Source organism: Vanacampus margaritifer, chromosome 14, assembly GCF_051991255.1.
Source record: "Vanacampus margaritifer isolate UIUO_Vmar chromosome 14, RoL_Vmar_1.0, whole genome shotgun sequence".
Taxonomy (NCBI): Eukaryota; Metazoa; Chordata; class Actinopteri; order Syngnathiformes; family Syngnathidae; genus Vanacampus; species Vanacampus margaritifer.
Genome location: NC_135445.1, coordinates 11,803,564 through 11,816,937, shown reverse-complemented (window position 1 = coordinate 11,816,937; position 13,374 = coordinate 11,803,564). Strand labels below are relative to the sequence as shown.

The 13,374-nt window shown below is 36.9% G+C and overlaps 1 long non-coding RNA gene across 1 annotated transcript in view; it reads left to right on the top strand.

The window, feature by feature from the left end:
- The window catches only part of LOC144034351 (uncharacterized), a 33,786-nt gene that overhangs the window by 11,905 nt on the left and 8,507 nt on the right, over positions 1-13,374 (top strand). The window contains exon 2 of the long non-coding RNA XR_013288205.1: positions 2,321-2,563. This is a non-coding gene — a long non-coding RNA (uncharacterized LOC144034351). The remainder of the gene's footprint in view (positions 1-2,320; positions 2,564-13,374) is intronic.

Here is a 13,374-nt window from a genome sequence, read left to right as displayed (position 1 = left end):
AGTAGCACTAAACCTAATGTGAAGTGATTCAAACACGTGTTGTTGCACTACAATCAAGACCTCTACCCATGGGGAATCCAAACTGGATGACACTTGCCAGATTATCTTGAACAAGAAAAAGAGTCCAGCATAAAACCCCGTCGTAATATCTGACCCGTGTCCACAAGAAACGTTGGATATGATGAAGACCGTGCGCGCCAGGAATTTTCACTTCTTTCAGGAGAACTTTTATTAGCAGAGGTGGACCTTCCGTCAATATTGATGGAAGGTACTACAAATGACGGAAGTTTTTTTAATATATTTTTTTGCTGACGAATTATGAATGACAGATTGACGATTATAATACGGTTTGATGAAAGAAGGGTGTCCCAACTGTTGACGATTGACGGATTCTCAAAACTCATTGACGCGCCCTCCTCTTTTAATTAGTAGCAAGTTACTGCTGGACCACAATCCCCGCCAAAAACCGTTGAGACAAAAACGCACAGTGCTAATTAAATCAACACTACCCAACAACTAACTTAATGGTGCATGACAACTAAGAAACTGAACTAAACAGATCCATCATACCCGTTCAGACAATGGTCCCCCAATCCCTGGGTTGCAGATCGGTACTGTTAGATATTATTAACATTTTTAATACTTCATTTCATATATTAACCATTGTTATACATTGTTAACATTTTAATTCTTTATATTAACCTTGTCCAAATGTTTTGTGGACGTGGATAGCAAGTGGTGTTGATCTCGGTATAATTTGACCTTAAACTGGGACATATTATTTGGTCTAGAAGTTCCTTCTCTGTGGGAAAACACATTTGGTCCTTGAGAACAGAATCTGTTTCGAACACGCACCCCTGACTCTGTTTTCGCCATCGCTCACGGAAAAGTACCCAGAGAGTACGTTTTGTCTACAAATGAAAGAGAGGCGGTCGGTTTTAACTATAAGAAGCCATTTTACACGCGGAAGAGACACATTCGGCGCTCTGAATTCCACCTGTTAAGTGATGAATTGGAGTCTGTTACAATGTCCAGAGATCTCTGTTAGATTAAAATCATTTTTGCAAAGGTGTTTTTTCTTATATTAAATCTGTCTTCAAGTTTTGGAACACGCAAAGAGGACAAATAATTTTATTCCTCTTTCAGTACCCGTCCATGGTCCTTTTGGTACTGGACCACACAGAGATATTGAACAAAAAATATTTTATTGAACATTAAACTCTGAATTAGTGTTAATTTCGTTAATGAAAACGAAACAAAAATATTTTTGTCGCCACACATTTTTCACCAAAACCCTATTAATTAATAAACAACAACTGGGACGAAATCAGTATGCATTTTCATTGACTGATGAAGACGAGACGAAACTGGACTAAAATCTATGGACATTTTAGTTTATGAACAAAGACGACATGAAAATTATAATGATTTTGTAAAATCCGGTCTCTGCTAATCTGTCACTGACACTGTCATGTGACATAGTGACACACCCCCTTTCAAATCTGCAGCTAACCGTTAGCTGCTAACGAGTGCAACATGCACAAACACATGGGACAGAACGTAAGTGGATTCACGGTGAAAGGTATAATTAAAAATAAATAAGTAAACTATAGTTATAATGTAACATTTATCCAACGGCTATAACGTTCCAACAAAAATGTTAATCCAACTGCTAACTAATGCTAGCTAATTTACTAGCTTGTAGCATGGAGCCATAGTAGCAGCCACTGTAATTGTGTGTGAAGTTGTTTTTCATCAAAAAGATGAGGACATTTTATGTGAAATAGTTTTAGAATCCAAATGTTAACAATAAACGCTGGCAAGAAAATATACAGGTGTAAAATGATTGTCCCAACTAAAATGTTGACAGTTTTTGTTGACTAAAACTAGATGAATAAAATTGTTTTCTTGGACTAAAAGACAAAAATGCTAGATTTATCGTCGACTAAATAAAAATGGAGTGAGGTTGACTAACTATGATAAAAACTAACAAATGTGATTGAAACTGGACTAAAACTAGGACAAAATTTTAAAATGGCGGATAAAATTAACACAACCCTGAAAGCAGTTTTATTCTGAAAATCAGGAGAATTCGCCGGTGCCTCCATACACATCAAAGTGGCCATCTTGTGTGATACAAAGATTTTTATTTCACTGCCGGTCCATCAAAAATATTAGTTTACATGAAACCGATCCATGGTTTAAAAAAGGCCGGGGAGTAGATGCAGGACGCGGTGAAAAGTCAAGAGGCTAAAATAAAACGTGCCAGCATTCTTATCCGTCGCTCCCTTCCCTTCTGCTTTCCTTCCTGCTAATTCAGATCCGAACTGCGACCTGTCTAAACAGCCGCCCTCCCCCGCGAGAGGGAGACGGGGAGATGCGTCTGTCCTCGGCGCTTCCTCGCCAACCGGGGAACCGGCTTACATAACATCGGTTTGAAGGGGACGCCGCCCCCCCCTGCGAGGTCACTCAACTCCCGCCTCAATAAGCGACGTGAGCCGACTGGGCTCAATCTCCAGCCGGCTCCTCCCTTCCTGAGTGCATCCTGTGATACGGAGTGAAAGTAGGTTAACATTTTTTGGGTCCTGGGACGTGAACATAACAAAAACTGGTTTACATAAAAGTCACAATTAAAAAATTTTTTTTTAAATAAATGTACTAAAATGTTTAGGTTCATGGAGAACAAGCCTCTCTTGACCTTGAGTCTCTCAAGGTTCAGATGAGAAAGGACAATATAATCCACAAAAGCTGCCTCTATCCCCGGACTTGTTTCCCTCTGTCGGAATGGGTGCCAGCAATTACCGAAGATATAAACTCTATCTTTGTGCTTATCACTCAACACAACAGGAAATGGTCGTATAATGAGCACACTGGGCCGGTACGCCACGTAGCGAGTCAATTAGCCGCCACCGCCGACCATGATGATTATGCGCCTGTGTGTATTTTTTTCAAGTGGACCTTTACACAGCGGGTACACAAGTTGGCTTTGAGAAGCTACTAAAGGTGCATTTTTCCTTTTTTTTTGTCACTGTGGCGCTTTTACGAGTTTATCTGATTATCCGTGCGAGCGTCATGAGGGCCTAGCTGACTAAATGGCCGTGTTTTTGTGACTTGGTTGGAACGAGTGGTGCAGGAACACGGCGATAAACATCTAATTGGTCCCGAGGATGACAAATACTAGTTTTCTTAATAATTCGAGACACGCGGAAGAAAATAAAAACAGTAACAGCATTTTTCCAGCTAAGCTAAGTTAGGGATTTATTTATTTTTTTATTTGTTGCTGTGCACTTTTGGAGTCAACCTTTTTTATTTTATTTATTTATTTATTTATTTTTTACAAATGTATCTCATCTAAGGAAAGAAAAAACACATGGAACATTTAAAAAAAAACAATTTTGCAATTTAGATTATTTAATCATAAATTATAACTATTTTACCAATTATTTAGTACTTCAACATAAAAAAACAATCTTAGATAGCTTTACATTTCTCATAATAAAAGATGCATTTTGTCTTTCCTCAAAGCTCTGTCGTGGCATACCCGTCTGTCTCTTCATCTCAGCTCACGGGGCAACGTTCGGTCACATCGCAGGAATGCTAAAAAAACGATTCTGAACCACTACAAATTATGCATCCTTGACCATTTTCAGACACCAGGTTCAGAAATGCAAACGGGGTGAAATTATTTAAAAAAAAACAGGGGGAAAATTTATACGAAAAACAGAAGCTGATGCTCTGTTTCTCCAAAAAAAAGTTTTCCTGTTTAAAAAAACATTTTTTCCCTGTTTTTCTGAATATTATTTTCTGCATTTTTCTGAATATTTTTTCATGACAGAAAAAAATGTGCAGCACACCAAAAATATTAGTAAAAAAAAAACGAACACTATACGCTTCTGTAAGTTTACAACGGTTTAATAAAGTTGTATAATTTTACCCTTATTCATTTATCAATGTAAAATGTGTTACCATTCCTGCCTGGAATTGGTTTTTATATTGTATTTGATCAAAAATCATCAAAATCACAACTAAGATCACAACCCATGTTTATTTGAACAAGTATTGGACCGTAGTTAATGGGATGAAAAACTTGAATCTTTTAATGTCCGTTATGTTTTTTTTTTTTGTGTGGCACTTTTGACATGTTTTTATACAGATGATTTATCAACTAAAAAGCCACTTTTGACTCAGCATTTGGCCATCGTATGAATAATTATGGGGGACATCGTCGAGCCTGTTTGTTTATATACACAAGTTTAATGTATAAGTGGAGCGTTTTTCATTTTTTATTTGTATTGGACTTGGCCATATTCACAGACTCATAAAAGATCAAAAGTATTTTTTTTACACTAGGGTTTGAGAATAAATTAGCGTGAAAAAGGATGAAACTCACTTCTTTGTTTTGACTTTCTTTCCTCCGTGACAGTTTTTTTTTTTTAAAGCAATGTGGGCTAAAATACTTTACAGTCATCCAGAATTATTCATACGCTGGCCACATTTTAAAATGGAATGCCATTTTTTTAATGTTGGATGTGTGGCACTTATTGCTGCAAATAACATACCAAAAGTGTCAAAAGTGGCATTTCATAGTTTTCTCTCTCGACTGTGAGGCCGACTTTATTTTGATATTGCTTTACATCCATAGTTCCAAAAGAAGGTCAAACATTTGTTTGTACTCTATATAAAATAAAAAAATAAAAAACTGATAATAAAACTAATAAAAACAAACCTAAAAAGAAACATTTTCTAAAAGTAAAAACTCTAAGAAAAACTAACAAACCTGCTCTCAAAACTACTTAAAACTAACTGAATTTAAAAATCAAAAGTCCAAATGAAATAAAAACTAACTTTAATGAAGACTCCAAAACGTCGTCAGTCATCAATCTCTTCAGTAAAAAGGCAACAAACTGGTACAAAAAAAACAACGAAGAGGCAACTTTGCACCAGTTAGCATTAGCGCTACTTGGCTACCAATAAATGAGTTATTTAAGGTATGATATGATTTCAATGCACTATGGGTTATAAGAGTAACTTTCTAGGTTACTCTGGAAGTGATGGGAAGCTAGTGAAGTGTTCGGAATACTGACGTGTTCACATTTTCGGACTCTTAAGTTGAATGTGAGCTAAAACGAAAACATATTCGCGTCTTTGAAAGTACTTGACCAGCATCAAATCCCACATTCTGATTTAGAATGCTTTGTCGTACCGTATTGCTGGCATGAGTGCAGCGTGATGTTATAATGGAGCTAACACCCTGTTTGCCGGCTTAATAGGGCTGCAGGGGTGACATAATACTACAGAGACCCAAGCACTCAAGCAGCCCTTCAACCGACGACCAAAACGCAACATTATTCGTCTTTCTCCTTCCAACGCGTGCTTCGCTTTGGGCCAATGTGCCAATCTTGTTCAAAAAGTAAATGCGAGTCAAAAATCCAAGTGAGCCAAAGCTTTACAGCAGCCTGGCGGCGCGGTGACAATAAACACGCAGCGGCATCATAATGGCACGAGCAGTGGAATACTACTCCCGGCTTGCTTACGCACACATCACAATGACTCACACAAGGAGGGGAGGGTGCACCCCTTTACGCACACGCACACACACAAGGGCTCTCCCGCCCTTCTGCAACTTTGCGGTGACGCATTAAAATAAAATAGGAGAGGAAGAAGAAAAAAAAAAAAGAGGTTTGACAGGCAAGTTACACAAGCCGGGTCCAAGCGTGGGATGCATGTGTAAAGTTTCTTTAGATAGAATTGATTAAATGGGCCAAAGAAGCTCTCAGTGTATTTAGCAATACAGCAGAACCTCGAAGATTGCAATCCAGGGTTTTCCCATAGGAAGTTAGAGAAACAGAAATAATACGTCAGTGTGTGAAACTGTTGCCGTCAAAACCTTTAGAAACATTTGTGTAGAAAATGACGGAACCGCTGGTTGGAGTCAAAACCACGTGAAAACGGCGGATTTGGCGCATTAGCTCGCCACAGATATATATATTTTTAAATTCCTCAGTTACGACATCAAAAATTTTAAACATAATATCCACAGGAATGATTGCCAGCAAAGGATGCAAATCATGACACTTTGTTTTGGACACTTAACAATTTTGGCATGCATTAAAAGTTTCAAAATAGTTCGATTTTTGAACTGCCAATAATTTAAATACTCATAACATTAAAAATGAGTTTCAAAAAGAAATGTCTTTTTACTTTTATGCCTTTAATTATTAATTTTATTAATGAAATAGCTGTATATGTATGAAAATGACTCGTACAAAGTCAATTCAAGGTCAAGGGCCATTCCAATCCAAATAAATACAATTCTAAACAATCTAGTCTTACTGGAATGACAGTCTACTCTAACTGTTTTGAAAAATAAATCCACTAAAGAGGTTCAATTCTGCGATTTGGGGGCAACGGACTGCAGCGCTTTATCACCTTTTGTTTTTAATCTTGTTTGAGGGACATTGGGGCATCGAGTAAGCCCCAGTGACCTAACCAGGACTACAAAATGACACCAAATATGGCGGCGCCATTGATGTCTCTGTAAGTTGTAATGAATACAAAAACAAACACAGAGCTACTGCAAGGACAAGAATAGCAACCATTTTGATTTGAAGCAGCCATTTCAGAGCTCAAATATGAGCATTGCATTAAAGTTTGACAATCATTTTGAGTATTTTTGAAAAGTAAAAAAAAAAAAAAAAAAAAAAAAGCAATTTCACCAAATTGGTGCGTTGATCATAACGGGATAAAAACAAAAGTAGCTTCTGTTTGAATCCGCAATTTTGGGATGAATTCTTCTGTCTGCTAGGAAATTGATTCAATTGAACCTCACGTAGAAACGACCGCATAGATGGGCAACAAATAATTTTTTGCTCACATCTAATGAGGGCGGAGCACGGCGTCAAAGTTAGATGATTATTTTGAGAATTCTCGTAAAGTTACCACAACGTAACCCCCGACACGAATTTGGGTCTATCATAACAGAATGTACGAAAAAGTCTCAAAAGACCCATGCCCAAAATTATACCACGTCAAATTTTGATGATCATTTTGAGGAGTCGCCAGGAAAAAGGGGGTGTGGTCATCACTACTCACAGTTCTAATTATTATTATTATTATGTATTTTTAAATTCATCATGTGCCAACACTGCAATGTTGAAGGGGTTGTGTGAAAGTGTCAAGACTGAGATGACGTATTAAGCAGATTTTTTTGGGCCTAAATATAGCCTTGGAAGGTCTTTGAAGTGGAAGCATACAAGGAAACTGTCATAATTGAGGTGGCACAACACAGGTGGTGAAAACGACACATTTTTTTTACCAGCACACGAATCGTTTGCAATGTCCATCACAAGCAAACAAACCCAAAGACGCTCATTGTGCCCGAATAAAAGCCAGCCACGAATAAAAGCCTCCATTGATAGCGCGTCCGGTGCTTGAAATAGCCGCCTTCGTTTTTTCTCTGCCCCGAACCCGGTGACAGCGGCACTCGTAGGGTCCAACACAAACAACAAGTTGTATTTTTCCCCTGGCGGCACACAGAGCCAGAGTGTTTTTACGCTAACGCAGCGCTAGCACACATCCCCGCGACGTCACTTTTTCCTCCGAAGACGTCTGACGAGGACGTGAGCTTGCATACGACCGAGTGCAACGAGGTCATGTCGTCACATTTAGAAGTCAGGTGCATATGTATTTTTTTAATAGTAACATGAGAAAACATTGGATGTGTTCCGTTGTAATTATCCTCATTTATGTGTCACTCCAACTGAAACCTTAATAGGTCTTTAAAAACATATTTTAGGAGTAAAAGCTACAGTGAAGTAGTTTTCAAGCTTATTGCAAAATCACAACTTAAAATCATTTTAATTGTCTGTAATCACCAATGATACTAGTCCTCTTGTTTTGCTTAAGCGCTAATGTGAGAGCTAACGTAACTACAGTCATCGCTAAAAGGCAAAATTGCTCAAGTATTAGCATCAGAGCTAACATAGGTTTTTATAAGCTTTGATGAGGGTCCACGGTTTAGGACATTTTCTTAAACAACTTTCAAAAGGTTGCGTAAACTGTCCAATAAAGAAGAATCTAAAAAGCAAATTTTTACAAAAGGACAACATTTGGTGGTTGGTGGTTCTTTTGTGTTGTTTTAGCATTAGCGTTGGAGCTAACGTAACGTTGGCTTTGATCAAACCTTGCATCATACTGAAACGATCAGTAAACATTTAAAAAAAAAAAAATCTGATAAGTAAATTTCACTTAACAGCGATGATTTGTTGGTACAAATAACAACTGGGTCAACAGAACAAATTTTCTTGCTTACTGAAATGACATGAAATTAATATTTTTATATAACTTTTTTAGAAACTAAAAATTCTGAATGTGTTGGTTCAAACAAAACATTTTAAAGGGTAGTAACGGCTTCTTGGAATTCATAAAATGTATTTGATTGCAGTGACTTGTTGGCTCAAATAATAATAATAAAAAAATGTCATTACCACTTCTATGCCAGACCGCCTGTGCTAGCAGTCTTATTGCGTTGTTAGCATTAGCATCAGCGCTAACTATTGTGCTCATACAAACTCTGTATAATGACCGGAAACAGGAATAAATAAGATTTGTCTTCATCCCGTCAGCCCTTTGTCTTTTCGGGTATAATTGTATGTGAAAAGTGAATGTTGTATATTGTTATGATTATACGACAAAACAAAAATAAAAACAATGACACATACTGTTTTAAACTTTTTGTTATAATGCAACTTTTTTCATTGCAGGTTCTTTGGAATGACCTTTGGTTAAATGTTAGGCATGCCCTCTCTCGGTCCATATTTGAGACTCAGCATTGTTTTAGTGTTTATGACCCTTACGTTTTTTGTGCTATTAACGGTCTTTGTTATTGTATGACTCATTTTTTACTCCATGTACAGTACCTTGTATGCAGTGGACAGTTGTTTTAAAGTACTTAATAAAGTTGACTTGAGATTCAAACGCAGAACCTGAGCACTGTGAGGCAGACTTTGCTGCACATGTACACTATGTTTTTTTTCTTTATAAATAAGACATTGTCTGTCCTGCAACTGCTCTGATTTTGATTGCAACAAAGGATGCAATAACCGCTCTTGTGTGATGCCTCAGAGCAATAAACTTTATATACTATGACCGAATGTCTATGAATCAATCCAATTTATTTAAAAAAAACAAAAACAACAGACCAAACACAAGTTCAATATTTTTACACGCCTGTGCACTTACTGACGTCGTATACACTTGTTTCGGTTTCTGTGATCTGAATAATAATTATGAACGTCTCCAATTCTAGTGTGAATAATATATATATATATTGTTGTACATCTTCCAAGGGTTGTCATGGCCTTCCCGCTAAAGATTAATTGGATTTTTTTTTTTTTTTGCAGTTGGCCAACTAATGGTTGCCTTGGGTTTGTCGTGTTTTATGGATCTTTATGAGCGAGGGAATTTCTACTGTAATTGACTGCTGGATTACACTTCTATTGATTAGTGTTCAGATCCTTCCAACTGTTTGACTTTTGATGGTATTTGCAAATTCAGTTCTAATGATTCCCATGTGAACCTTTTAATTTATTTCATATCCAAAAGTCAGTAGCGCTGGTTTGATGTTTTTTGGCATGAGAGATAGCTCTAAATGAAAAGATTGATGATTTGTTGTTAGCTTAGCCTAGCATCAGCATCGCAAAACATGGCAGGCGCGTGGCAAAAGCCGTCAAAGCCTCTGCGCACATTAAAATGCAGTTTTTCAAATTAGCTACGACAACGCTGGTGACTTTTCTGGGCAGTTTTGGTTTGTTTGTGGTCTGGAGCCGCCGCGCCAAACGCTAAGCTAGGCGACCGAGTTGCTGGCTAGAGTTGGAGATTTAGCATGCAAATAATATAAGAGCGATGTCATGTCACATTTCCCGAAGGCGCTGGCCACAAGGCGGTGCATCAGATGCGCCGCTACGACCCATCTTTAATTTATTATCAGCTGCTAACTGCTACCCACAAACCACCTTGGCCTGTTTGCTAAGCTAAAGTTGTTTTTTCGTTTCTTTTTCTTTTAATGAAAAACAAACCACTGCTTAAAATAGACTACACTGGAACATAAACCTGAGGTTGTGAGTACTCTGGAGCAGGTTTTCATCCAGGATGTCTCTGTACATTGCTACATTTATCTTTTCCTCAACCTGACTAGTCTCCCACTTTTTACCGCAGAAAATCATCCGCATGTCATGATGTCGCCACCAGCATGTTTCACTGTCGTGATGATATTGGTCAGGCGACGGACAGTTCCTGGTTTCCTCCAAACATCACGCCAAAGGGTTCGATTTCAAAGTAAAGGTAGAGCTACTCTTTTGGTGTTGCCGGCGTTAGCTTAGCATGATATTGATCCAGTTCGTAGTCCGTTTATTTGCTATGCTAACAACCAGGTGATAGACTGCTATGCAACTTTGTTTATACACATACGGTCAATATATTTCTATTTGTGAACATCATCATGTTTAAATTTCTTGCCAATTGTACATGTTATTTTTGTCATTAATAGCAAAGTTCCAAATTAGTACAATCATCATAAATTGGGTCAACTATTGCCAATTTGATGTCATTTAAGTATTTCTTTGAGCTGCGACATCTGGTTTGAGTAACAACATGTTGGCTTGGCTTTGTTAACTTTGCTGCATAGCTAAAGTAAGTGATCGTTGAAAAGGTTTCATTATCACGCAGTCAAACAATTATTTTGAGGCTGTGCAATGGAAAGTTATCGCCAAATGTTTTTATGCTTTAAAGATAAAATGTATGGCTGACAATTGTTAACTTTTGTGCAACAAATATTTTGGTGTTGAATGCAATGTATCAGTGTTTCTGTCGAAAAACGAAAAATTAAATTGCTAAATTTTAAGATATGTCCTTTATAATCAACAGTGGCTAAATGTGCTTTGGCTGGAGCTACATTATATTGTGATTCACATATTTCACAACGGAAAACGTTTACATTTTGCTGGATTCCAAATCAACAATTTTTTCATTCAAGATAGCTGCAATTTTATTTATTTATTTATTTTTGTTTTTAAGCTTTATAATCAACATTGACTGAAAAAGACAATACAACTGAGTACTTTGGGCATGGATATTAATGCATATATACATATAAATAGGTATATACATAATATCAAGGAAAGGATCAGGACGCTTTAACATTGAAACTTTCTCACCAGCTTGACCGTTTTTGCAGCTATTGGAAAGTTACCAAATACTTACAAGCGGTATAAAAAAGGTCTACTTTACGACATTGTATTCCATGTTTAAGTATTTGTTTGAGCCAAAACGCTGCGACACCACGAGTGAGTTCACTAGCTGGTGGCCCATCTGGTTTGAGTAACCCCCAAACCCCCCACCCACCCCCAAAAACTCCCCTTTCCTCCTCCTCCGCATGATGTCAATAAAACGTCAAAGCGGAGACGCGATCATTTAAATTAGGCCTGTCAAGCGATCGCTTTTTTTGCTCGGCATTCCGGCGGGGATCGTTCGTCTTGAGATGATTTGTAGTTTGATTAAGGTTACCGCAAAATGCCATGTCCTATTATGAACAAAGTGAGCTCGCTAGCCTTTTACCGAAGGTATACACTCGGCTGTAATAAATATGGAGCAGAGGAATGAAAAGTGAAGATTTGGACATCAGATTTATGTCGAAACGTTAAATTTTTATACTTTGGCGGTTTGAAGAAATATTGTTGACGCTTCGCCTCGCTTATTGCCCCTCGGATTTATTGCGGAGCTCAAAATGTGGATCTTTCTGCAGCATCAACACATTAAAGGAGACAGAGTATTTATTTCAGCCATTTTTCTACAATTTAAAGCAGTTCCCTTGTGTTGCAATAAAATCTGAGTGTGACATGCTTTGGGCTAAATAACCCAACAAGCAAAAGTTATATCCACACTGTCCCAGTAAAACACTTCGCCCAATTATCCCAAATGTCAAAAGCTGATAGAAACATTGTAGTCGCGCTAATCAGTGCAGACAACAACAATGCAACTCTGCTTCGATTGTGGCTTTAATGTACGCAAGCTATCTTAGCTAAGCTTAGTTAGGTTTTTATGCTAATTCAAACAAAAATTGGTATATTGATTCCAAAATTGCAGTCATTTTTTTTCTTCTTCCAGATTTTACACTCTAGCTAAGCAAATTCCACTGATTAGCTGTAGTAAGAAGAGCTGATTATGATTGGACTCATCTACAGCTACAGTTTTATGCTGTTTATTTTTTTTTCAAAGCTTTATTTATATACATACATATTTTGTCATATTTTTTAAGACAGGGATCCTATAGCACAAAAAAAACGTGAAGTGATAAGAGAACAACTGAGAACAGTTTTGGATTCCGCACACAAAAATGTGTTTAAAACGGTGGTCAGACCTAACTCAACAAAAATGGTGTTCCCCAGCGTAATTGATGTTTGTCACTATATTACTTATCAGAAACTTCGATCTTTTTCATCTTAAATTGAGTGCAGTCCGAGTAAGAAAAACAGCAGATCAATCTTCACCAAGGTAGCTACAAAGTTATTGGGTGCCAAAATTTGAAATGTTGCTGTCTGCTGAATGGCTTGCTTATTTATTTATTTAATGAAGGTTTTGGAGAGGCCAAGTCTAAGTCTGGACTTGAGATGCTGTGGTATCATCTTATACCAGAGGTCTGGAGCCACATGCGGCTCTGTAGTCACTCTCACGGGATCTAAAAAAAAAAAAATATATAGATATATTTTAATTAATTAATTTATTTATTTTACATTTTTAAATAAAAATACTCTTTAAATGAATGAATGATTTTGATTAAAAATTAATAAATAAATATCCAAATTTGTAAGTTGTCAGAAAGAGAGATGAAAAAGTAAAAAACAAAAAAACTGTCCAGAGAAGAAAAAGCAGAAAATTACCATACAATGTCTTTAGAATTACCCCAAAAAAGTCAAGACAATTAATTAGAAAATGCATTTTTTAAAGGCAAAAAAAAACATTAAAAAGTAAATAAAAGTAAGTGGCCTATAAAATGTCCAAAATGACTATAAATGATCACAAAATTGCTAAAAATGTCAGAAAATTGATAGCATAAAAGAGAGGCAAAAACAAATGCCAAAAAATTGTCATAAAATGTCCAAAAAGGAAGAAGAGAGGCAGAAAATGACCACAATATGTCCATAAAATATCAGAAATTTAACAAAAAGGCAAAAAAGTTAAAAAAAAAAAAAGTATGAAAAACTAAGCCTCAAATATTACACACCCAAAAACGGAAAACGAAAGGCAGAAGAAAATGAATCTTAAAGTATTAGATGCTGCATATTTTCTATTATGGTGCAGCTGAAGACTGACTTCACT